At 50.0% G+C, this 23,262-nt stretch overlaps 1 protein-coding gene and 1 long non-coding RNA gene across 6 annotated transcripts in view; both read right to left on the reverse strand.

Moving 5' to 3' along the window:
• Positions 1 to 23,262, reverse strand: part of LOC119449227 (putative phosphoenolpyruvate synthase) — a 614,437-nt gene that overhangs the window by 551,944 nt on the left and 39,231 nt on the right. The gene's annotated exons all lie outside the window — the stretch shown is intronic.
• On the reverse strand, positions 19,626 to 22,466 carry LOC125944935 (uncharacterized). The gene is made up of 3 exons (XR_007466626.1): positions 22,312 to 22,466; positions 20,569 to 20,610; positions 19,626 to 19,751 (listed from the first exon to the last, which is right to left on the reverse strand). It is a non-coding gene; the product is annotated as an uncharacterized LOC125944935 (long non-coding RNA).

Raw genomic sequence — 23,262 nt, forward strand, 5'->3', positions numbered from 1 at the left:
TGTGCTTTGAGTGTATAGCTTGCTTTTGTGGGCACAGGTTCGCCGAATAAACAACCAGTTTCGTCATACAGTTTTGCGACTGTTTGCTTTACCGTCACTACTACGTGACATCTGGTGGAGGTGCTTTTGTGTCCATGCAGCGGACGCCCCCGAAAAGCCGTGATCCAAGCCCGAACCCCCAAGAGAGTACCAACGTTGTCCCGGAGCATCGAGCTAGCCTCCGGCTACAAAACCAACCCCCGGAGTACGGACTTCTTTCCGAGAAGACCAAGAGGACAAAAGTCACGACCTCGGCAACAGCTACCATGACAGCCCCTGCGCCAACATCTGCAATCGTGATGCAACAACCCAGGGAGCCGCCGACTTTCCGCGGTTCACCATGTGAAGACCCCGAAAGCTGGCTGGAGGCATACGACCGGGTCGCTACGTTCAACAAGTGAGACTGCGACGACAAGCTGCGCCATGTTTACTTCTCGCTTGAAGACGGCGCCAGAACCTGGTTCGAGAATAGGGAGCATGCACTAACAACCTGGGACCTCTTCCGAGCCACATTCCTGGACACCTTCACGAGCGTCGTCCGTAAAGAAAGAGCTGCAGCCTTCCTGGAAAACCGTGTACAGCTCCCGAATGAGTGCATCGGTATGTACACTGAAGAAATGACTTGATTATTCCGGCACGCCGACCCCGCTATCCCAGAAGACAAGAAAGTTCGCATGCTCATGCGGGGAGTTAAGCAGGAGCTATTCGCAGGACTTGTGCGGAATCCACCAACGACAGTCCAAGACTTTCTCTCGGAGGCTACGACGATCGAGAAAGCACTGGACATGCGCAACCGGCAATACAATCGCCGTTCGACGCCACAGTACGCCGAAGTCCAAGGACTCTCCCACGACCTACGAGACACCATCAGGGCGATAGTACGCGAAGAGTTGCAGAAGTTGCTACCGTCGTCGCAGCCTCAAGTTGCTTCCATCGCCGATATCGTGCGGGAGAAAATCCAGCAATCGCTAGGACTTCCCGAATGACCGCAACCCCAGCCGGAAGCGATGACCTACGCCGCCGTCGCCCGTCGTCAAGGCCCCCCTCCGCGCTCGCGCCAGAGCCCCGTAACGCCGCAGTCCCGTCGCCCACCGCCGCCGCCGCCAGCACGCCCGCCCGTCGCCCAGCGCAGCTACCAAAGGAAGACAGACATTTGGCGCGCCCCCGCCCACCGCCCGCTCTGCTATCACTGCGGGAAAGCCGGCCGTGTCTACCGCCGATGCCCATACCGCGAGATGGGCCTACGAGGGTTCGCCGTTAACGCGCCGCGTCCACAGCTTGGCGAGCGACCACGTGACATCGCCGACTACCTCGCCGGAGATCAGTGGCAACCACGACGACCCTCACGCTCGCCGTCACCAGGCCGCTACATCTCGCCGCATCGCCGTCAGTACACCGGTCCGACCCGGGGCCGACCTCCGAGCCCTTACCCGGGAAACTAAAGGCAGCAACCGATGGAGGTGCGGTTGCTGTACGACGCAATGCCGAAGATCCTCCGCCGCCGCCGACGACGACGACGATTAGCGAATCATCACGACGAGATATCAGCATGCCGCCTAGGAGCAGCCTTGACAGCACTTCGCCGCAGAGAGAAGACCTTCCGACGCGACGTAGCAGCAGAAGAGCAAGCCGACGCAGCCGTGATCCGACGCCACGAATTAACCGCAACGCCAGACGCCGGTCTACGGATCTAGACGTGCTCATCGATGGTAATAACGTCACCGCTCTCGTCGACACTGGCGCCGACTATTCCGTCTTCAGTGGCGCGTTCGCCGCCAAGTTGAAGAAGGTGAAAACAGCCTGGCAAGGACCCGACATCGGGAGGAAACCTAATAACGCCGACTGGAATCTGCACAGCGCGAGTCACGGTAAACAACCGCACTTACCCGGCGAACTTCGTAATCTTGCAGCACTGCTCCAGGGATGTCATCCTAGGCATGGACTTTCTAAATCAACACGGTGCAGTCATCGACTTAAGGTGCAAGTCGATAACGCTTTCAACGCACAACGCGATACCACCGGATACAAGCATAAGTTACCATGCCTTGAATGTGCTTGAAGAACAAGTCACCGTTCCGCCTCGCTCCAGCGTAATGATTTCCGTCGGTACCGAAGTGCTTGCAGACATGGAGGGCGTCATCGAGGGCGATCATCACTTACTGCTCGACCGTGAAATTTGCGTCGCTAGAGGCATAGAGGAGCTACGTGCAGGGAAAGCAAGGGTGATACTCACGAACTTCAGCCCCGAATACAAGCACACTAACAAAAGCACCACGGTCGCCTACATCGACGAAATAGTACAAGCCAGCAGTGCTTTCGCCTTCACGGATTCCAGTGCACCTGCAACGACGACTATAGTATCTGAACCAACTTTCGACGTCAACCAGAACCTTCCCAGGCATAAGAAAGAACAGCTAAAAGTTGTGCTCCTGCAATACAAGGACTGCTTCTCGTAGTCGTCAAAAGTTGACAAACCCCTGTCGCCAAGCCCCGCATTATAACCGACGAATATATCCGCCCAATCCGTCAGAGCCCGTACCGAGTTTCGGCGAGCGAACGCGAGGCCATAAGGCAACAAGTCGACGAAATACTACGCGACGACATCATCCAGCCGTCCAAGAGTCCGTGGGCGTCATCCGTGGTGTTAGTGAAGAAGAAGGATGGAACCCTACGTTTCTGCGTCGATTATCGTCGCCTAAACAAGATCACGAAGAAGGACGTATACCCCCTTCCACGAATTGACGACGCCTTGGATCGACTCTACAACGCAAAGTATTTTTCGTCGATGGACCTCAAAACCGGCTACTGGCAAATCTAAGTCGATGAGAGGGACCGGGAGAAGACTGCCTTTATAACACCAGACGGACTGTTCGAGTTCAAGGTCATGCCGTTTGGTCTTTGCTCGGCACCTGCGACTTTCCAGCGTGTCATGGATACAGTACTGGCAGGCTTGAAGTGGCAGACTTGCCTCGTCTATTTGGACGACGTCGTTGTGTTTGCCTCAAGCTTCGAAGAACACCTGCGGCGCCTTGAAACAGTTCTTCAAGCAATCAAAACCTCTGGAATCACGTTAAAGCCAGAAAAGTGCCGCTTCGCATATGAGGAGCTCTTGTTTTTGGGCCACGTCATCAACAAGTCTGGAGTGCACCCCGACCCTCAGAAAACTGCGGCCATCTCCAACATTCCTCCGCCAGCTGACAAGAAGGCAGTGCGTAGATTTCTTGGACTGTGCGCCTATTGCAGGCGCTTCGTCAATGATTTTTCACGGATGGCTGAGCCACTGACGTATCTCACGAAGGCCGACGTCGAGTTCAAGTGGGAGACGCCGCAAGTCGAAGCATTTGAAGAACTGAAGCAACGCCTGCAATCGCCGCCAATACTTGCGCATTTCGACGAAAGCGGCGATACCGAAGTCCACACCAACGCAAGCAGCGTAGGACTCGGCGCCGTGCTTGTGCAGAGGACTGACGGACTAGAAAGGGTTGTAAGTTACGCTAGCCGGTCGCTATCGAAGGCGGAAGCAAATTATTCCACAACAGAAAAGGAGTGCCTTGCCATCATCTGGGCTACATCAAAGTTTCGCTCCTACCTCTATGGCAGGCCCTTTAAAGTTGTGAGCGACCACCACGCCTTGTGTTGGCTAGCTAACTTGAAGGATCCTTCAGGTCGCCTCGCACGATGGAGTCTGAGACTTCAAGCATTCGACATCACCGTCGTTTACAAGTCCGGGCGAAAGCACTCTGACGCCGACTGCTTGTCTCGCGCCCCCGTCGAACCGCCGCCACAGGACGACCAGGATGACGACACTTTCTTGGGACCCATCAGCGTCGACGAATTCACCGAACAACAGCGAGCCGATCCGGAACTAAGGAGCCTTGTAGACTACTTGAAAGGCAAGACCGTCATTGTGCCGAAGGTGTTCAGGCGAGGATTGGCGTCGTTTTTCTTGCAAAAGGACATTCTCCTAAAGAAGAACTTCTCGCCTCTCCGAGCCAACTACCTCATCGTGGTACCCTCAGCATTGCGTCCAGAGGTTCTGCAAGCTCTCCATGACGACCCAACGGCTGGACACTTTGGTTTTTCCCGCACGCTCGCGAGGATACAAGAAAAATACTACTGGCCTCGTCTCTCTGCCCACGTCGCCCATTACGTAAGGACATGCCGAGACTGTCAGCGACGCAAAACACCGCCGACAAGGGCAGCCGGACTTCTGCAGCCGATCGAGCCACCTCGCCGACCGTTCCAGCAGATCCGGATGAACTTACTGGGGCCTTTTCCGACGTCGACGTCCGGGAATAAATGGATCGTCGTAGCTACGACTACCTCACCCGCTACGCCGAAACAAAAGCCTTGCCCAAAGGCAGTGCCGCCGAGGTAGCCCGATTCTTCGTAGAGAACATCCTCCTGCGTCACGGTGCCCCGGAAGTCCTCATCACCGACAGAGGTACGGCCTTCACGGCTGAACTAACTCAAGCCATTATTGCGATACAGCCAGACAAGCCATCGCCGTACCACCGCCTACCACCCGCAGACGAATGGCCTCACCGAGCGCCTAAATAAGACCATCGCCGACATGTTGGCAATGTACGTCGACGTCGAACACAAGACGTGGGATGCCATCCTTCCGTACGTGACCTTCGCATACAACACGGCCATGCAAGAAACGACGCACATGGCGCCGTTCAACCTGGTCTACGGAAGGAAACCGGCAACGACGCTTGACGCCATGCTACCGATGTCTCCGACGAAGAAAATCTCGACGTTGCCACCTATTTGCAGCGTGCCGAAGAAGGTCGACAGCTCGCCCGCCTCCGCATCAAGAACCAGCAGAGAACCGACAGCCGACACTACAATCTTCGACGACGCTACGTCGAGTACCAGCCCGGAGACCGTGTTTGGGTCTGGACTCCGATACGCCGACGAGGACTTAGCGAGAAACTCTTACATCGCTATTTCGGACCATATAAGATTATCCGACGGATTGGCGCACTGGACTATGAGGTCGTGCCAGACGGTATTTCGCAATCACAGCGGCGCCGCGCACGACCTGAAGTTATCCACGTGGTGCGTCTTAAGCCTTTCTACGCCCGCTGACGAACTTAGGTTCTTTGTTGCTTTTTTATTTTTGTCCCTTTCTGTACGCGTGGTTTTGTTTTCGCTTTTGTGTTTGTAGCATCGGGACGATGCTCTTTAAGGGGAGGGTATTGACCCGTATACATGTTTATCGTTCACCGGTGGCCGCTTTCGACCGGCTAACAAATGTTAAACGTTATCGCTCGGCGCAGGACGCGCCTGTATCGGAAGTTTCTAGAACGTTATCGATGCTTATTTCCGTTGCCTGTTTTCACCGACGCTTATGTTATCTGATTGTATTACCGACAAGAATTGTCTAGAACTTTCTGGAAGACCCGCGGGCATCAGGGATTAATCTGGAACCTTCGATGACTCAGGTATAAAAGCCGACGCGTTTTGCCGCTGATGAGATTTTCGACGATCGCCGACTGTGTTCGCCTCTGTCGTTGTGCTTTGAGTGTATAGCTTGCTTTTGTGGGCACAGGTTCGCCCAATAAACAACCAGTTTCGTCATACAGTTTTGCGACTGTTTTCTTTACTGTGACTACTACGTGACAATATTTTATGCGAGAACATTTTTTGCGTTAAATGTGTGTAGGCCAAAAACTAACGCGCCTTTAGTTTGTCTGGTATAACACCGGCCCCCTTGAATTCATCACATCTTATGTTATTTCATGGCAACGGAGAACTCATTTTGCTTGGTATCCACTACACCGAAATTACAGAGCTTCATGTATTACAAGGAAAAAAATTGTGTAGGTTCCACGCCCTGTGGCAATTGTTGCAAACGCGACAAGTGGCCAATTACAAGAAACATGCTGCAGATGTCGTTACCCAACGCATCCCTCATCGACCGTAGTAGAACTTGCAGAGAAAGTGGAAATTTAATTGTGAAGAAAAACGTATTGATTCATAAGACACGACGTGCTTGACCTCGTAGAAGAGCACCAAAGCGCCAGAGTAAAATGAGAGACGTGTTCACTTTTTATACGTGAATTGTAGCTATGCGACGCCCAATACGGAGGCTTGCACGAGGGAAATCTTTGAAGGTGTTTTATTCCACCTTTTTACGCATGCGTGCGTGGTGTAACGTTGAGGGCATCGAGATTCGCTGCAGGGAAAAGGGTTTGAAATCAACTATGGGGAGTCTAATTAATATATTTATGGGTCATTCCACGGACCAACTGTACTAACCTTGGCGCTCGACCATTTGCAACCTTTCCATAAAATTTAGGCGCTTGCGTATAACACAAAAACTGATTCCAAGAAATACTTTTCTCAAATAAATTTCTCACGGGCTTAAGCACCACCGGAATTTTCTCTTAGCGCACGAAAGTGTGCACCATAAAAGGCGCTGTCAAAACCTGCGTTGCTTTAGTAAAAAACCGGCACTTATCGTTCTCAGCGGACTGAACATAGGCAATAATCGCAAAATTGAACTCATTCATTATTACGTATCCATCCATATTTTATAAGCCGTTACAAACGGTAAAATAGATTTATTTTTCGAATGATTTTTTAAATGACTTGATAAAAAAGCACGAGAAGAAAGGAGAACCGAGGGGCCCGATTTTTATTAATCATATCATAAGGAGCCAACAAACAATGACACCAAGGAAAACATAGGGGCAATTGCTTGTACTTACTAATTGAATTAGAGAAATGATAAATTTAATGGAAATGAAATTGGATGAAAAAAAACTGTCCACAGGTGGGGAACAAAGCCACGTCTTCGCATTACGCATGCGATGCTCTCATCATTGAGCTACCGCGGAGCCGTTTTCCCATCCACTTTCTGGGGTATTTATGTTTTACAACTAGAACTAACCCTGGGAGTGTTAGCCAGCGCCACCACTCACAAACCATAGGGCGGATGGGGAACATTCTATCTGCCGCAGGCGTCACGAGCACGTGATCTTTTTGGGTGATGGCAACTGGTCAATAAACCCACATATGCTACCTGAAGGCATCAATGTTACCGGATTCGAGCTCTCGTATGTAATGAACGAGAAGAAAGGGAACCGAGGGGCCCGATTTTTATTAATTATATCATAAGAAGCCTACAAACATTGACACCAAGGACAACATAGGAGAAATTACTTGTACTTACTAATTGAATTAAAGAAATAATAAATTAATGGAAATGAAAATGGATGAAAAAACAACTGTCCACAGGTGGGGAACGAACCCACGTCTTCGCATTACTCGGACGTGATTAGTGGTTTCTATCGGATAACGGGCGCGAGCTTGTAGTTCAGTCACCGAGCTGCGTCGAAAATTGTTATAAATGAACTATACGGCTCTTTTAACAGCGAAGCTGCTTAAGCCAACCGGAATTTGTGGCGCGGGCCAAGAAACTACCGCGCCGTAGCCATGGCAACCCGGAGGCTGAGGAAGAGACCACTTGCATGCGCGCGCGGTCTCCTCCTCGCCAGCTCCCTGCCTTCCCGACCCCCGCCTCTCTTCTCTCCCGGCGCGCTGAGCCAGGAGAGAAAAAAAAAAAGGCGAAAGCTTGCACTAGGCCGCGCCAAGCTCAAGAAACAGCGAAGCTGGCCGTTTGATATTGCTACACGCGTGTGGTATTTGGTTGTTTGAACGAGGCGCGCGGGCGCCATCACTCGAGAAAAGAAGAGGAAGAAGGAGCTAGGCTCGCGTTGTGAATGTAACCGGTCAGCGCTGCAACCGCTGTTGTAAATACAACGTGTAAATAGTTGGTAGTCTTACTGACTCGTCCTTCGCGTAACATTCTGGTGGAGGTGGAACGTTCCCGGTCCTCGCCACGGAGCTCCGAAGCGGCCGCACCGTCGTCTTCTCAGCCATGGCTTCCGATGGAAACACCTCGTCGCCACCTACACCTGCGGCGCCAACCACAACGTACGTTACAGTTACTAGTCCTTGTCTCCGTGATCCTGGGACATTCTCCGCCCAAAATGGCGTTGACGTCGACGACTGGCTCAGCATGTATGAGCGTGTTAGCCGGAGGCACCACTGGGACCCTACTATCATGCTTGCCAATGTGATCTTTTATCTGGACGGGACACCGCGTGTCTGGTTTCGCACCCATGAGGTTGAGATATCCAGCTGGGATACTTTCAAAGAGAGGCTTCGCGACCTATTTGGTAACCCGTCAGGTTGCCAACAGGCTGCGCGAAAAGAGCTTGCTTCCCGTGTCCAGTCGTCGACAGAATCTTATGTCTCCTACATACAGGAAGTGCTCGCGCTTTGCCGGAAAGTCGACGAGCACATGACCAAGGTAGACAAGGTGGGCCATATCCTAAAAGGAATCGCGGCCGGCGCCTTCAATTTGCTCGTATATAACGACGTTTCTACTGTCGAAGCCATCGTCAAAGAATGCCGCCGCTTCGAGGTAGCCAAAAGCCACCGCGTGACCGCGTCGTCCCACAGTTTTCCCGGCTCCCAAACACCCCTGCTACGTCCTCTTGCTCCGCTCTTCCTTCCACACGACCATTTCAAGAGAACGTCACGCGTACCGTTCGCCGTGAGATTGAAGCGGCGAACGATACCTCCGCCTTCCCTCCTCCTCGTTTCACCTCTCTTTCGCGCTCCTTTTTCGACCGTTGCGCCGCCTACACCGCTTGAAACACGTGCACTTAAGTTTATCTTTCGCGGCTGATCAGATTCGACGATCGCCGACTGTGTTCGCCGCTATCGTTCTGCTCCTCGCCAGTCGGTAGACGCTTCTCGGGCGAAAATGGCGATGGAGCGTGATCGTAAGAGAGAGAGAGAAACAACTTTATTTAAGTGAAAAAAAAATTCACTGAAGGATGGTGGTCAGGCGGTGCCTGGCCGCCACCTCCTCGGCTCGTTGAATGGCCCGGAGTTGCACGTCGAGGCTAGAGTTCCGGAGCACGTTATCCCACGCTTCGGGCGAGGGAGTGGTCAGGAGATCAGGCGGGGGTGGGTCCTCGCTGCAGTCCCGGAGTATGTGGGCAAGGGTGGCGGTCGTGCCGCACTGCGAACAGTGTTGGCTAAAGAGGTCGGGGTATATATGACTGTATATTTGCGGGCAAGGGAACGAATGGGTCTGAAGGCGGCGCCAAACGATTTGCTGGGGTTTCGTGAGTTTGGGATGCGGTGGCGGTTTTGTTTGGCGAGCGAGGCGGTAGTGTTGCGCGATTTCGTGATACCAGGTCAGAGGCTCGCTGGGGCCCTCCTCGGGATCCGTGGCACTGCCCGCCGCTCGGTAGACGAATCCTCGAGCTTGCTGGTGGGCGGCCTCGTTTCCCGGGTTGCCCGCGTGTGCAGGGACCCAAACTAGCGAGATGGGTGGGGGGTCCTCGTCGTCAGACTGACGAGCGAGGGGTTGAAGAAGGCGTAGGGTGCCAGGGGTGACGGTGCCGCGAGCAAAGTGAAATATGGCGGTTTTCGAATCGCTAAGTATTGTAGAGTAACCGGCAGATGCCGCAAGCGCGATAGCCGCTTCTTCGGCTTCGGCGGGGTTTAGGGCGCGGACGGAGCCGGCGATGCGTAAGGCAGTGGTCGTGTCCGAGGGAGTGCGGATAGCCATAACGCTGAGAGCGTACGCTTTCGACTGCGAGGTGTAACGGGCCGCATCTACATATGCTGCCTCTGTGCTTGAGGCGTAGGTCTCGTGCAGAGCCTGCGCCCTCGCCTGTCGACGCCCGTCGTGGTGACCGGCCAGCATGTTTTTCGGTAGTGGTTTTACTGCAAAGCGTTGTCGTATCGGAGAAGGTAGGCTGATCGGGTCTTGGCCAGAGGGCGATGCAGTGAGGCCGATGCGATCGAGGATCCACCGGCCGGCCTTGCTTCCGCGAAGACGTTGTATTTGGGCAGTGCGATGTGCCTCAATCAATTCGTCGAGGGTGTTGTGAAGACCGAGGCTCAGGAGATGTGTCGTGGAGGTGGTGGGGGCAAGGCCTAGAGCTAGCTTGTAGACCTTGCGAATGAGTCGTTCGACTCTGTCCTTTTCGGTGCGTAAAAGGCGGAGGTACGGTAGGGCGTAGGTGATGCGCGATATCACGAAGGCGTGAATGAGTTGGACAAATTCCTTTTCGCGCATGCCTTGCCGGCGGGCAGACACGCGTGCGATGAGACGGGCCGTCTGTGTGACCGCAACGGTCAGCCGGTCGAGCGTGGTGGTGTTGTATTGGCCTGTTTGGACGTGAAGACCGAGGATTCGCATGTGGTTCACTTGCGGTAAAGCCGTGCCATTTACGTAGACTTGGATGGTCGGTAAAGGGGGGTGTTTGATCTTGCGGCGGTCGGGAGGTCTAAGCAGCAAGAGTTCAGATTTGCTCTCCGAACATTTGAGGCCTGCCTGCGTTGCGTGGTGAACGACGGCGTCGGCGGCACGTTGAAGGGTCTCTTCAATCTGGCCATCCGAGCCCGTGGCCGTCCACAGTGTAATATCGTCGGCATAGATGGTGTGGCGTAAGCCGGGGATCTCGTCGAGTGAGGCAGGAAGTGTACTCATGACCAGATTGAAAAGAAATGGGGAGAGGACTGCCCCTTGAGGGGTGCCTCTGTCCCCGAGGTTCATTCGTGCGGACGTGAGGCCGCCGGCCAGTGAGAGCTCTACCGTTCGGTTTGAAAGGAATTCACATACGTAATTGTACGTGCGCTCGCCCGGATGTATGGCGGCAAGGTTCGAGGCAATAGCCGCGTGTTGCACCGTATCGAAGGCCTTGTGGAGGTCGATGCCGAGCAGGGCGCGGGTTCCCGCGTGAGGCGGTGTCCGAAGTATGTCGTGATGTATTTGAACGAGTGCGTCTTGCGTGGAAAGATGGGCACGGAACCCCAGCATCGTCGGTGGAAACATGTCGTTCTCTACCGCGTAAGTTTGCAGTCTGGCGAGGACTACGTGTTCGATCAATTTGCCGAGGCACGAGGTGAGCGAGATGGGACGTAAGTTGGCGATATCCATCTTTTTGCCCGGTTTCGGGATGAACACGAGTTTCGCGTGTTTCCATTCTTGAGGTAGTTTGCCCGAATGCCAGCACTCGTTTGCATATTGCGTGACTGCGACAACCGATTTGTTGTCGAGGTTTCTTAGTACTTTGTTTGTAACGCCGTCGGGACCGGGCGCCGAGGTCGTGTGAAGTTTGAGAAGAGCCGCATACATTTCGGCCTCCGTAAAATCGGCGTCAAGCGTGGGGTTTGGATCGCCATTGTAAGGGGGCAACGGTGGTGGCGGTGTATTCGGTGGGGCAAGGCCCACGTAGCGGTCGGCTAGCTCGTCGAGTAAGTCGGCGTCCGTTCCCGGGTAGTTGTGCAGGAGCTGTTGCAGCTGTTTCTGGGCTGACGACTTTGAAGTGCCGGGATCGAGCAAGTGACGCAGAAGATGCCAAGTTTTCTTGCTGCTCATCTGCCCGCTCAGGCCGTCGCACAACTGGCAACACTGTTGCCGCGCGAGGGACTGTGGCTTTCGATATCGCGTGCGAGCGCCTCGATGCGGCGGCGCAGCTTCCTGTTGTGTCGTTGCCGTCGCCACCTGCGGAGGAGGCTCGCATGCGCATCCCACATGTGCAGAAGACGAGAGTCAGTCGTAGGCGAATCGGTGGCGGTCGCTTCTATCTCACGCGTCGTGATGTTCACGTGCTCGTGCAAAGAAGAGATCCAGTCGCGGAGGTCGGTAATGGCGTCCGGGGCTTGCTCTTCGCGCAGCTTGCGGAACTTGGGCCATTCCGTGATGCGTGCCGTGGGCTTGGGCTTCTTGCAGACGAATGTCTGCACTGTGGTCGCAAGGATGTAGTGATCGCTGCCCGCAAGTAGGCCCGTGTTCTCCCAGGACGCTCGCGTCACGTTCTTGCAAAACGTGTGGTCTGGCGAGGTGTCGCGGCATACGCTGTTGCCTATTCGGGTGGGCGGCTGTTGCGGGTCGTTTAGCAAAGTAAGGCGCAGATCCTGCACGAGGGACCATAGCTTTTTGCCTCGGGGGTTTGTGTGCATGTAGCCCCAGTCAGGGTGGCGTGCGTTGAAATCGCCGAGCACGAGCAGTTGTGCGTCGCCGGCGAGTGCTAGTGTTTTGCGAAAAAGATGAGAGAAATTTTCTACGGCTGCTCGCGGGGAACAATAAACGTTCAGAACGAATAGCGACCGGTCCATGCGTTTTCGTGGTAGGATTTCGACGAGTGTGTGTGGGATGTCTGTGTATTCTATATCGTGCTGTGTGGCCGTGAGGTTGTTGTGTACAAGCGTGGAAGTGCAAGGGGAGCCGTGCGGGTCGAGCTGCTGGTAGGCCGCGTAGCTAGGAAGGGTGGCTGGGGCGGACGTTTCTTGCAACGCGATGACGTCCGGAATTGATTCAGTGTTTGCCTGCGGACCGTTTTGTAATTTCTTTATGAGTTGCTGCAGATGGCTCCGTTTTTTGCGGTACCCCCTGCAGTTCCACTGCCATACGATCAGATTTGTACGAGCCATGATTAATTCATGGGAGTGGCCCCTTGCGGCGTGGAGGGGCGACTGCGCGATGAGGAGCGGTGGCGTCCGAGATGCTTATGAACTCTAGCGAGCGCATTTTCTGTGTGTTGCTTCAGAGTGTTGTACGAAGCGTGCGTGTTGCCGATTGCCTGCTCTAGATTTGCGAAGCGGGCATCTATGGCTTGTTGCATGGTATTGAGACGGGTCTCGAATTTCGCATCCAAGGCGTTAAAGCGGGAATCGAGCTTTGCGTCGCTGGCTTGAAATGCCTCAGCTACGGCTTTCGTGACTGCCCCTGTAATGGATGCGTCTATTTGAAGCGACTCAGTTGAAGTGGTGGCTTTACGCTTTCCCGCAGCGGCGGCTTGCGGCTGCTGCTGCTGTGGGACGGTGGTTGTTACGGGCGGTTGGGTGAGGGCCCTATTCAATTTGGAGTCGAGCGACTGTATGTGCTGAGTGAGGTTTCCTATTTGGGATAGGAGTGTTGAGATTTGGGACTGCTGCGAGGACAATCGGGCCTTAAGAGAGGTATTCTCTCTGACCAGCTCCCTCACCTGTGTGTCTTGCGACGGGTACTGTGACGACGACTTCAGCGCGGACGGGGGTCCTTGGGCCCAGGCAACCTTCGTGGGGCCGGACGACGACTGCGACGAGCCCTTGGTCGAATCCAAAGAACAGTCGACCGATGTCGAAGCGCCCCGGGAGGACGAGGCCAAGAAGTAGCGGCTGGTTGACGGGGTCCTCGAGCGGGACCTCGAGCGGGACGGAGATCTGTTGCCGGTGCGGGATCTCGAGCGACTGGCCCGTTCTTGCTGCGGTGGTTGGCCGAGAGGCGGGAAAGACTGATCACGGGACGGCGAGCGGCCGGTTCGTAGGATCGACAGTCGTCGAGGCGATTTAGACCGGTTTAAGTTTGGACCAGATGGCGTTGGCTTCTTCACGAAGCGATATTTACAGTTGGAACTGTTTGTGGTGTGTCCGCCGTTGCAAACAATGCAGCGGGCCTGGAATGTCGGCTGGGCGTCTTGCGGGGCCGGCGGGTGGTCTTCGCCGCAACGGGAACAGCGGTTGCGTCTGGGATGAGGGCACACGTCGGTTCGGTGGCCCACCCTGCGACAATTGAAGCAGGCTTCCACCTTCCGATAGAAAGGGTAGAGGCGTATGTGCACGCCGTGGTAAAATATCCATCGGGGTAGATGATCCCCGAGCATCGTGACGAGTATGTGACTGGTCCGTCCCATACGGCGGCCGCCCACCACGGGCATATTCGGGTTGCTCTCCTGTAGGTCTTGCAGGATTTCTTCATCAGAAAAATTGTCGAATGCGTGGAACATGATCCCACGAAACGCATCGTCTGGCGGCGGGGCGTAAATGTGAATTTCGATGGCCTGGTCCCCGAATTTTAGGGACGTAACTTGGAGGTACGTCTTTGCTCCAGCTGAGTCTTGCACGCTTAGAGTGAATGTATTGTTGGTAGGGTGGACCCTTACTTGGTCGCGGGACGCCGGCGGCTGGTCCGGTAGCGACGCTGCCTTGAGTAGGGCTTCGTATAGTTGCCAGGGCGGCAGCTTGGTGAGGTCGATTGGGGCTTTGGGCCGTCCCACGATGTGGATGGCGTCGGCCGGCATCCTGGGTAAGGGGCCGCGTCGTCGCTGGGGCGGCGGTCGTGGCTTCGGATCGTTGCGAGGTGGCCGCGTTTGCTCGGCGTCCTTCGGGTCCGGCGTGGCTTGGCGAAGCTCGAGCCTTCGCTTCTCCTGGGCACGAAAACCGGGCGGCGGCTGCCAAGAGTCGTCCTCCCATTCGTCGGTCGAGATCGTGTTTCCTTCTACTACGCACTTCATGTCGGTGGGCGGCCGGTTGCGGCAGGAAAGGCGGGCGGCCGCGAGAGAACGCGCGGCCGCGCTGAGCCTAGGCGCGCAACTGCGCTGGGCCCAACCGTCGGGCGAGAAAATGTGGTCGAGGGAAAAAGAAACTCTCACTTGAGAATGGCCGTCAGAAAGCACGTGAAATTGGTATCCACGGGTTCGGAAACACTTCGCGCACCCACTCGTGGAAAAAGCATTTACCTAGAAGAACATTTACGGCGAGAAAGTCGGAAAATCACGGAGCTCGATGCGGATGCGTCCGTTGGCTCCGAGCGCCGGCAGCGTTTCTCCGCGTAATCGTAAACAAACGCAGCCAGCGCCCGGGGGCTCGACGGTCCACGTGATGCCATTGGGCCAATACCGACGCGGCGTCGGCCTCGAACAGGGAGTTCGAGGAGGCGGCGGCATTCTTCAAAGCGTGACGCTACATTTAGGGGCGAAGCTCCTTAGGGCGTGGGTCTGTCCTTCCTCCAATGTAGTATGTAGCCACCTGTAGCCACCGTAACTAGATGGCGTTACGGTTCCGGTTCCGGTTCCGCTTTGCGCGCGTTCGGTGCGAACGCGGGCAAAACGCCGACGGCGTCGACAACAGTTCCCTTACAAAAAAATTGTTGAAAAGTTGTTGAAAAGTCATTGGTCAATGTCAACAAATGGCATTGAAAGCACATTGAGGCTTTGTTGAAACATTATTGAAGAAATTGTTGACAGGTGTTGAAAATTGGCCCGCGACATTTTGTTGAAACATAATTGGGTCGTTTCAATTTGAGAAGTCATTGATGGATTGTTGACACCATGTTGAATTCCAATATTGAAAGCCCATTGAAGAACTGTTGAAGATGTGTTGAATGTCAGTATTGAAAACCTGTTGAGACATTGTTGAAATATGTTGAATGCCAATATTGAAACCCCATTGACATAATGTTGGAACTGTGTTGAATGTCAATATTAAAACCCCATTGAAATATTATTGGATCAGTATTGAATATCAATATTGAAACCCCATTGAGATATTATTGAAGCATTGTTGAACATCAATATTGAAACCACATTGAAGTATTATTGGATGAGCGTTAAACGTCAATATTGCTTGATGGAGGCAAAAGGTGCTACATATCAGAAACAGGACACAAGAAGAAGAACACAGACAACACACACGTTAAGCACCAAACGTGTGTGTTGTCTGAGTTCTTCCTCTTGTGTCCTGTTTCTGATGCACTATGCCTTTTGCCTCCATTATATTATACCAACAAGCCCAACGTGCAATGTTAGTCAATAATGCAACACCATTTAAATATTATTGGAGCAGTGCTGAACGTCACTATTGAAATCACTTGAGAGCCCACTGAAATATGCTGTTTGGTGAATAGTGTTGAAAACTGCACTAGAGTTTTCTATAAATACCGCTGAGCTACGTTGAGTCTCATGGCATTACCATTGATGCCATCCATATTGACGTGGTCCTTGCATACTAGAGGACAGGGGCAAACTCAGGCACTTCTGTATTGAAGACCTGGGTCACCCAGGGATCAAAACCACTTTTAGATATAACCTGTTATAAAACAGGTTATAGAGCTGCTAGCAGAACCATTAAGCCAGTTTTCAAATTGGCTTAACACACAAAATCAATACTCCTTCACAAAATCAACAGCTCAAAATTGATGTGGACAAAAAGCATTTTTTCTAGCTGAATTGTTTATTGAAGCCAAACATTTGTTAACTGTACAGCCATGTGTGCGTTGAGATCAAAAAATTCCTAACGCAATCTACAAACTGCCAGCAGCTTGATACAATAACGAAATTGAATACTGAGAGATGTAAAGTTAGCGTGGCCCTAAAGTAAAACATTTCTCAAAATTTAAATAAATAGAAAATAAATATTATACTAGCATTACAGTAAATACCATTTAAAATGTACTTGATTTCTCTACTTGGTAGCCAGTAACTTAATAATCATGGCACAATCTGCATGAGCCCACTGAGACTCTTATTTATTGGTTAAATGGTGTGCCCATTTTACTAAACGTTATCTACCTCTGAAACGACATGGTAATTACAATAACTTGTGCCATGGGAGCAGTTTATTGTGCTGCATTGCTTGTTGCACGATCCAGTTGCATTTTCTGCCATGATTACTAGGTTCCTGGGCAGGTCATTACATACCAAGCGATTTATTCACTTTGACTACTTAAGATTTTTATCTGATACACAGTGGCCATTAGTTACCTGCTGGAAGACTTAAATGGAACTGGCATGAGAAAATTTTTTTTAATTTTTGAGTGCCGCAAAACAAGTTAGAATGAAAGAATTTGTAAGAAATCAGATTTCATGCATACATGAAAGAAAGCACATCGCTGCCTTGCCCGAGAACTGTTGTTGCACTCTGAATTTAAGGAAACTTTAACACTTAATTCTTACTGTTTTGAAATAGCAAAATAAACCATTACTACAAACAAATGTTAATATGTAGTTTTCCTTAAACAGAACCACTCTCACAATAGCACAGATTCCACTTTCCGGTGTACGTCTGAAACCTAATTTTCTGTAAAATTTCTCACTGGGCCTACTTTTACTTCATCAAACAAACTTGAAATGGTGTGCCGTCATGGAACAGTCTTGGTATGAAATGACCCGAGATACCTATGAAATAAAATAGTCAAGAAACACTAGCTTTTGTAGAAATATATTAAAGATTTACGTAAAAATGTACTAAAATACAAAGCGCAACACTTTTGCAATTAATTATTAATTACAACACAGTACTTTTGTCTGAACCATCCAACCTGGGCTTTTCAGGTGACTAGAAACATCATAATAACAAAAAAAAATGTTGAGGGCTGCAAGTGCACAACACTTGAACTGTCCACAGACTTGAGCTCTTCTGGACACTTCAGGTCCCTTGCGAGAAGTGAGGCCAGAGTGTTCTTAATGTACGCCATGTTTGTCCCAGGAAACTTGTGACAGGTAAAGCCTGTAAAAAAAGGAAGAACAGCATGAGGTTTAAGATCAATGTTCCACATGCAAAAGTGCGACATACAGTACGGCCTGTTATAATGAAACTGTTTCATTTGTTTTGTTTATTCAAAGTTTTCACGAGTTCAATTCTAGAGAATGACCAGCTTTCAAAGTGGAGTGGCACCGGAGGGCTCCACTTAGTACAATATGCAGAAGGCAAACAGGAAAAGCCCACTGTGGCAGAATAACTTCATGAATATCCTTGTTGTGAAAATTTGAACGTTGCTTGCTTAGTAACAAAATGGTGGAAAAAAGACTTGATACTGTTGGTGAAAAAACTTAAAGGTAGACTACTGGCAACTAAAATTAGTTCTCTCAACAATCATAATCAAAATGTGCAGCACTTTATTGAACTTTTCCTTGCAGGAGTTGCTCCAAATATGGTTATGTGGCCAGAATTGAGTGTGGTATATCTGAATTTGTTTTACAAGCTCATATGCTACTGGAGTGCACTTCTCGCATCGTGATGACCATTCTTATGCCTCTCTACTGAAAACAAAATACTGCTTATAACGAGGATTTACTGCAGTTGCACGCCGACCTGGTTACACTAACACAAATAAATGCGAAGAAGAAATACGAAGAAATGCTCAGTCTTACAAGAGAAATATGCAAGTGGACTGGCTCTGCTAATCCTTTGAGGGTCACTGCCATGCATGTAGGGTGGTGGAAACAAATCGTCTGGTCACGACCATAAATATGAGGCAGCGAAAGAACATATAAATAAGCATACCTTTTAAGAACGAAGTGTCCCCAAGCATCACATTACAGATTCTGTAACCTTCTGCGACTTCTACAAAAATCCTGATTGTGCTGTTGCCCCTCGGCTTCTTCCAAAACTGATCTTTCTCTTTATTCTATGGTGCCCATCACTGCAGTAGTTTGGGAGTATTCACCTAGTTTAATGTTTTGTGAGTGTCATTACATTTAAAAAATGTGATTATGCTAGTTTTCCCTGCATGCTACAATAAACATGGTGTAAAACAGCGGACACTAAGAAACCTTTGTCACTTTGTGACCTAAAAAATTATTTACCCATTTTTTTCTGGAAAGGTCACTGAAGAACAATCCAGAATAAAAATATAACGCTTAAATTGGCGGACGTTTGCCGGAAAATATGTGATCCTCAAAGGGTTAAACATGAACACCTACAAAGCTCATTCAATCTTTGATAAATCTAAACCCATAGTACTTGAGCACTGGTGTATAATAACGCTGAAAACAGGCAAGTGCGTCCTTGAAGTAAGAAAGCAGGAGACATTTCCAACAATTTCAGAGTGGGAGCTGTGGACATGCCTCATGTTCTGTAAGAAGCTTTATATAGTAGCTGCCAAGGGCCTATTGAGTACTGATCATTTTATGGGAACGTGAGGAAAAGTCAAATAAATACCTTTGTTTTTTCCACATTCTAGAATACAATGTGATAAATTGGATCTTAATTGGTTGAGTGCCTAGAATGAATGGACATTGCTAAACATAGCAATGTTGACAACGAATTTGGCAACTGTTCCTATTGTTGCTTTGATCGAAACAACCAAACAATTATGCCCCATAACTTAAGCTCCCTCTGCTTAAAGGCTACTGTCTGCCACCACATGGACCTCCTTCAAGACAGGAGCAACTTTAATTCAATGTGGTCTGTTGAAATAGGTGAAACCACTATGTTTTGCGTTACAGAATCTGGAGGGCCATATTGATTGCTGAAATTTGGTGGAAGTGCTGTCCCTCGAGTTGAGCAGTAACTGCACTTGAGCATAGCTTCTCCACAATTTCTATATTATAAGAACACTTTCAGGCTACTTAAGCACACCCGCTATAGCACCAGATTGGTAGCAAGCTTCACAGATTGGTACTACAGATTGGTAGTTGCTTCATTCCAACTGTTCATTGCAATGACAGTCAAGTAGTGCAACTAATGTGCAAATACACCTAACTTTGTCAGTTGGAGCCACCAATCACTTCTGGCAGTTAAGGCTGCTTTTAAAATTTAGCACTTTAGTATGGAGGCGTTAGAGACTTGAGATCAAATGAACATTCATTCCAAATAGTAGGCTATTGTAGCACGTAGTTGCAGACACAGGCTACTTGAAAGTCATTTGTTGTGCTAATAGCAGGCTGGTAATTCCAAGTACAAAATGTGAAGGCAAAAATGCAATGGGTAAAAGGATGTACAGTACTTGCCTATAACAGCGTTGACCCTGATAAGGCCAAGAGCCTCTTTTTGCCTATTGGTGGTGTTTGCGAGAAGTGAGTGGCCCATGAGGTTCTCTGTGAACACATGGTGAATCAAGGCCCTTGCAAACTTGCCTGGTCCACCATGGCAAGCTGTGCCAGGATCATCTGAATGAGCACTTCTCCAACCTATGTGAAACGGCAAGTTTAGGTAAATAATATTAGTGAGGTAGTTTAAGGATTATTTACACAACAGCCACACTCCGAATAAATCACAGAAATACTGTCTGCTTCAGACCTAAAATATCAACTAATGTCACTAATAAAAACAACTAAAACTAATGTCATAGCTTGTTATGCTGTTAGGATGCCATGTGCTTCAGAAAAACAAGGATTCACCCAGTACAAAATAAAATAGTAAGTAAACCAAAGCATTGAAAACTTTAATGCAAGTAGCATTTTTAGGATACTTCACATACTTTCGGGTGTCTAACTATTTTCCAGCCAATTTGTGTCACTTGGTGGTCAATGGCCTAATGGGTAGGGCTGCTATGTAGACGGGAAGTGGGTTAATAACCATCTGATGGACCTGCTTGGATCTCTGGGTATGTGACTCATAGTATGTGCCATTCTTCAATGAACCTCTTTCACGCCATCGTGGGCAACTGCTGCTTGTGTTGGCAAGCAGCAGTAGCAAGCAGCTCAAACAGGAAGATAACTGTCGACGTTAATGCGATTACCACTACACATCAGATTCGCTTGCTGTGTCCCAGACCTACTCAGCTGAATGTGTACATAAGACACAAAGACAGGGTGTGCCAACTGCCCACCTCATCAAATAAATGAATCGACTCGCAAATCAAAGGTTATGCAAAATCGCAAAGGAGACACTTAATGCTACCATTTTTACATAACCTTAAGGAGAATACCTCCCGGCAATACATTCTCCTGGCAACAGTGCATTTGATCATGGTGACGCTAGACGATGAATGGCCAAAGAATTCACCATTCGCATTCCGGCTGTGGCGTCTCCAGGCTCATTTTGATTCTGAAAACAGATGTCAGTATTAAAATGTGATGCCACGATAACTCAAAAGCAGCAATCAAAACATCTACATGGACGATTAAGCCGACATAAATGGATGGATATAAATGACTGATTGAAAACATTAAAGCATGGCTGCTCTTGCCACTGGCAGTGTGAGGTGGGCAAATAATTTATTTTTAATTTCTCTCCTAAATTTTAAAATTATTTTTGCTCATCTACTGCATGAACTGTTGCGGCCACATCTTAAAGGTAGCTCGTTCATATGAAACCAGTGTTGCATTTTTTACTCCCCGTCTAACTGCTGCTACTGCAGTTTGCTTACTCTTTAAGTATTCCACAGAACTGCTCCACCAACAAACCATCGTTCCAAGCTTATGGCAAAGCGTCATTTAGATCACAAGATACGCTCCCCTTTAACTCTCTCTCCTCTTTAGTGTGTGAATTCAAAGCAAAAATAACTTATTGACATAGCTGTCTGCTTCTATCTCATAAAAAGCCTCGCTAATTTTTGACATTTGTCGATAACGCTTACATGCCTCTGGGAGCACAGTGGGACGACACGGCTAATATGCCCAAGCATCTCGTTCCTTTACTGATTTTCGAACTTAGTTATATCAATCAGTTACTGAAGGGCCAAAGGCTGAAACTTCACACGATGACATTATTTTGAATGTTTCATCCTACTAAAGCAGAACATAGCATCCCACAGAATCTGCCTTTTCCGTGAATATAGAGCGCCTACGCGAAGGCGTTAGCGCGAAGTACTCGATGGCGTCGAAGGAGAATAATGGTTAAAAAAGAAAAGATCACCGCGCGCGTACCGCCGGAAAGCAAACCACACATAACCTGATGATTTCACAGCATTCACTGGCATCAGTCCTTTTTAATCTCACCTATCACATAGAATCACATATACGCCATTGCAATTCTTTATTATTATCACGCCACGGCGCGTGTCTACCGCACGGCGTGTCAGCGGACTCTGGGCACTCGATCCTGAAGCGAACAGCGCAGCAGAATACATTAGAACGGCAAAACGCCCCGCGCATATTTTCGACGATCCCGACACGCCATGTCGTAGATGCACGTCAATGGACGGCGTTGCGTGAACGATATATACTTGATTACAGTACAGTTCGGATTATTTCACGTCGCATTGTTTTCACGAAAACGGCAAAGCACGAGCGCTCATTAATAAGGCTAATTTCAATCGGTGCTGGAACACCGTACCAAACATCGTGGCGCGCACAACATGCCCTGTTTTAGCTGGCTCCACATAGCTGCCCATCAAAACGGCAGAGCACGAGCGCTCATTAATAAGGCTAATTTCAATCGGTGTTGGAACACCGTACCAAAAATCGTGGCGCGCACAACCACGGCCGGGCTCGACTGGCGCGCGCGTTCGCAAGAAGCGATCGCGCGCGCCAGTCGAGCCCGGCCGTGACACAACATGCCCTGTTTTAGCTGGCTCCACATAGCTGCTTTACGTCGCCGCAAGCGCGCTGTGAAGTTAAATCAGGACAAAACTCCATGCTCAATATCACAAATCTAGTGCTGCACAACCAATTCTCGCAACGGAAGGATAGTACTAGTAATGAAAACGAGCACAGAGGCGCGTGGAAGACACGCACGGGCTCTGTACGCACTTTTGCTGATAGCGGCGCAATGAACGAGCAAGTGGAATTCGAAACACCCACTCACCTTCGATGTGGCTGAGTCGGAGGCGATCATGGTGATCTTCGAGGCAACGTGTAGCCCATTAAGACCGAGCAATAAGTTGTAATATACCAAAGATGTCACAGCGAGGCAAAGGGCACAGAAAACGCAGCAAGCTCATCACGCAACCCGCACACATACGCCGCACGCACAAAGTTCCGGAATCCGCCAAAGAGTCAACAGCGGAAGCGCGCATTCACACAAAAACGCGCATACAAATCCACGCTTTCATAGATACGAATTGCCATATTTATTAACAAATCTTGTAATATAATGGTATTTCTTAACAATTTCTGTGGTTTGCAAGAGTGTGAAAATTTTCTGCTTAGCTTCCTTGAGGAACTATTTTCTTTATCGCGGTAACGCAGTGCGCCGGCCGGTCACGTACGGAGCGCGCGGGAAATAGTGCAAAATTCAAACGTCGCAAATGTCGCGCCCTGTGTGCGCGCGCAGTTTTAATCGTTTGTATTAAAAAGAAATATTTATTTTAATACGTGAAGCAACCGGCGCGAAATGAACTACGGACCAGCAACGTACACAATTGTCGCTGTTCGTGCTTGTTAGTTTGACATCATGACGAACGGTAGACAGCATGCCGTCCCATTGATTAAACATTTGTACCTGTGCTTCTGCGCTACGATTTGCTACCGGCAAAGTATAACAGCGTAGATTGTGCGTGGTGGCCAAGCAGTTTCCCAGCACACTGGCCAGCACCCCGTCTCTACGTGTTACAGAATAGACCTAGGCTTTCATGTAAAATATGGACACCACGTCGCAGAGATCACCCAAATTTGTTTCATTTTATTGTGCGCTAAGGGCTAACAATTAAACAAAACGCACTCTTTAAAAAAGATATTTATTTATTATGCTTACATACTACTTTTCCCACCATCTTGCCCATATTTAACATGGAGGCAATGCCGTTTTCTGACACAG

This window comes from Dermacentor silvarum, chromosome 4, assembly GCF_013339745.2.
Source record: "Dermacentor silvarum isolate Dsil-2018 chromosome 4, BIME_Dsil_1.4, whole genome shotgun sequence".
Taxonomy (NCBI): domain Eukaryota; kingdom Metazoa; phylum Arthropoda; class Arachnida; order Ixodida; family Ixodidae; genus Dermacentor; species Dermacentor silvarum.